Source organism: Homarus americanus, unplaced genomic scaffold (genome assembly GCF_018991925.1).
Source record: "Homarus americanus isolate GMGI-L3 unplaced genomic scaffold, GMGI_Hamer_2.0 scaffold32929, whole genome shotgun sequence".
NCBI classification, from domain to species: Eukaryota; Metazoa; Arthropoda; class Malacostraca; order Decapoda; family Nephropidae; genus Homarus; species Homarus americanus.
In genome coordinates, this window is record NW_024737097.1 from 3,022,847 (window position 1) to 3,027,007 (window position 4,161).

A 4,161-nucleotide genomic window follows, 5' to 3' on the forward strand; every position below is an offset into this window, starting at 1 on the left:
CTACTCAGCGACAAGCGTTTGTAGGGGAGGAATCCACTACAGGCCTTTATCACCGCCGTGACCACAACTCCGTAAAAATATAAAATAAAAGCTTTGTCACATGGCAATGATTTTGTGGTTGTAGGCCTCTTGACCTGGGCTGTATCTCCAACTCGGTGGAGATTGAGTTTTCAAAAATACAAACACGTCTAGCATTAAGAATCCTCCATCGAGTTACACTTTTACATCACTAAGACGATCTTGATGATCTTATGTAATCACTGTCCAATTTCTGCCGCTCTACAACGAAGGCCCGAATGCCGAACACGCTTTGTTACAGAAACGCAACACGACCCGACCCGCGCCTAACTCTTGAGCCACATTGATGTTCCTATTGTTATTGGTCCTTTGGTGGTGTTTGTTTCGACTGCCAGGAAGTTACCTTGGAAATTGTCAATTATTTTGTGTTGAATCGTTCGTTTAATTGCTCTTGCTGTCCCGTCATGTAGTTCTTCGTTGATGTTTCTTTGGTGTACGTGATAATTAAATATTTTGATTTTCTCATTGTCTTTTCGTCCGTGTGCGTTGATAAGAATAATGTCTGGGTCTAGTGTGCTGTATATGTTAATGAGTTCTGTTTTCCTCGCCAGGGTCCAGGCAAGGACGTTGTGTTGGATTATATTTAATGATTTGTTTTGTAAAGTCGTGGATCCCGAGAACTTGTTGCAGGTTGTTTGCTGGCTCGTGTTTCAACTGGCGAATGTCTAAGTCTTTCTTCCTTTAGTCCCGTTCTGATTTTCTTGAATTTAGTTACGCCCCCCTCTAATTTTGTTATATTTGGTGTTTCTAAGTCCTGCTCCTATCAACATTTTCATGTAGGCTTCTTCTACCCTGGTATCTTCATATGTGAATTTGACTGTGCCTTCCTTGATCTCCTGCAGAAGTCTATCACTTGATACTGTAGGTGGAGTGTTGACTGAGTAGCTCTCTACTGGCTGTGTCCTCTATTTTATACCCCAGGGTTACGTGGTCGGGATTTTTACAGACCTATTTATCAGTATCAGTTACGGTACACATTGGCTTATGAAAATTAGTACTATGGGTTTACATTAATTCTTAAGGCTAATCCTTATAATCTAATCAATTTTTAAATTTGAAATGCATCACTTAAATTGGTCACAAAGGCTCAGATTAGCACACTCCATTCTTGTGAAGTCAGCGTGTTAAGACATTTGTAATGAATTACCCCTGGCTGTTAGATTCCCGTACTGGAGGCTTTGACAATTTTTGATCAATGATTTATGACTTTCTTTAATACAAAATTGACAATCGTTTCAATACAGTCATCAAATTCTCTCGTAACTGGACAAGAGGCAAAAACAGTTTTCATAGATTTGGCTGTGAATTCATATACATCATCTGGGTAAAATTTTAACTACATTTAAATATAGTTGAAGCTTCCAACATATACATACTGAATCTTGAATCCTTCACCCACTGGTAGGTGTACGTCACTTAATGCTACTCATATATGTTATATCATAATTTTAAATTTACGATACAGAGGCAATACAGAAACAAAACTTTCTCTGGGGGTAACTCGCTTTTTGACATGTTTTATGGACGACGGGGCATAATATGAATAAGTAAGGGTGTGGAAATATTCTCAGTGCAACTGTGCCCATGACACTGGATAGCTGAACGACCTTCTTATAAGACCTAATAATTTAGTTGCTTGATTCACCTTCTTCTCACAATGGCTCGAGAACTTCAGTTCATTGTCAACATACACACCCAGGTCCATCTCGCATTCAGTCTCTATTAATGTAGTTTCTTCGTCTCCTTACCATTGGTACGACCCAGGTGCATCCTCTTATACTTCGTGACATTTTAGCAGCCATTTCTGTGACCATTTTTGAAGCTCACAGAGATCTTTCTGCAGTTCTTCACAATCTGTTTGGTTCTTAATTTCCCTAAATAACTTGGCATCATCCGTAAACGTTTGTATGGAGGAGTGTATAGCATCTGGCATGTTATTTATGAAACAGACAAACAACAGCGGGCCCAATACACTGTCCTGTGGTGCCCCGCTTTTCACGGGTACACATGACGATTTCGTACCATTAATCACCACACACACTGCTTGCGATCATGCAGAAAGTCTCCGATCCACGCTAGGACACTTCCCGGAATCCCGTGCCCTTCCAGTTTAATTCTCAGCCATTCATGGGGTACGCCATCGAAAGCCTTGGCAAAATCAAGGTATATATTGTCGATGTTGCCACCCTGTTCCAGAATTTGGGTCCAAACATCAGTACCTTGAGTAATTGTGTTAGATAGGAGCGCCCCTGCATAAAATCGTGTTGGCAATCCTATACATTGTTGTTTCGTAGTTGATGTTCCATCATAGCATCTCTTATAATGCTCTCAAGTACTTTACACGCCATGCTGGTGAGGCTCACTGGTCGCTAGTTATTCGTGGAGTGACGATCGCCCTTCTTGAATATAGGACTCACATAAGCCATTTTCCAGTCACTGGGAACCTTTTGCTAATCCAGGAATTTGCAGAACAGGATCATAATGGGCTCAGCAAGCTCTTGCACAATTCTCTTAACACTCTTTGACAATTTATTTCATATAACCTCTTTTGAGAACACAAAGTCAGTCAGCACTGTGTCAAACCATCTGTCCTTATAAGCAGGAAGATTACATGAAGATAGATCATGTGTTGATAATGTCAGTTTCTCTACAAAATTCATTGCAGGATTTTAAGTCGTCTGCTGCGCTGGTGATCGGATTCGTCTTAAGAGAAAATGAGCTACCATTATCTTTGTCGACTTCCGGAGGATCTATTTCTTCCTATGGGATTGAGTGGCCTTCGTGGACTGGGGTAGTAGGGTGTGTGTACGGAGGCGAATTTTTTTTTTTGAGTTTGAAAAATCGGCCCATGGTATTAATGATGTAGTTCTATGTGCAGAATCATGTGATATCTTCAGATTTGAAAAGTTTTCATTTTTGCTAGGTAAATTTTAACTTGAAATCTTATGAAAATTCAGTATTCCCACCCTTTTACCAACACCACTAAATAGCTTATTTAAAGTAAAGTAAATGTATCAGGTTAATTTATTAGGATGAAAATGATCCAGAATAGTGAAACGAATGATCTTGACACATTTATTAAATTTAATATTCCTTTAGAAAACAAAATCATCAAATACAAAAACCGGTTTTACTACTACGACCTGGTGTTGCTGCACACCATAGAGAACATGTCTTTCTTGCTTCTGTTTCTACTCATCACCTCCCTGCTGACCACCTGAGCTCGGATGTAGCCTTCCCTCCTCTCCTGGCTGTACACGTGACTGCTGGCCTCGCTCACTTGCTGTACACAACGCCCTATACTCTGGGTGTGCGAGGGCCAGGCAGGGACATGCATGGGGTTGTCCAGGAAAGCTCTGACTTGAACATTGGTGAGGCTGCAGGTAAGAGGGGGCTCACTGCCGGGCTTGATGTTATCCAGATCTATGAGATCAGTGAGTGGCCTCAAGTAATCAGATTGACTTCAGGAAGCCCTTCCTTGACCCCTGAAGGAATCGTCACCAACTGATTCGTCATGCTTTCCCAGATCTCCTCATGTCTCATATCCAAGATCTTTTTTGACTGCCAATTTTCTCTCTCCTCCTTTCATCCTTACTGCAGAAGCATTGTCTCGCAGAACTGCCCCATGAGCATACCAGGAAGATCTCCTCACAGTCTGCTCCACTATCTGAACAACCTTCCTTGGCTGACTCCTCAGGAGCTCAAGCTGGAAGAGAACATGCCTCGGACCTTCGGAGAACGATGACTTGACCTTGGTGTTGAACCAATTTGGTAAGTAGACACTCACGATGAATTGGACAATAAGTCTCAGGTTGTGAAGCTGGTTCCCTTTCAGTTTATGATGAGCGACCCAAATTCTGCAGAACCTGAGAGCTGTTGTGAGCCACCTAGAATGTGAGACTGGACCTATCTGCAGGTAAGCAAGTCTATCAGGCATGACCCCAGTTTTGATGGCACTGCAAATCATGTAACCATAGTACTGGTCAGTACTCAGGTCGTCAATGACAGTATGTGCAAGCTCAACGAGTGGAGGGCTAACTGTGATTTTTTCAAAGCTCGGATTTATTTCTAACTCAGTGGCAG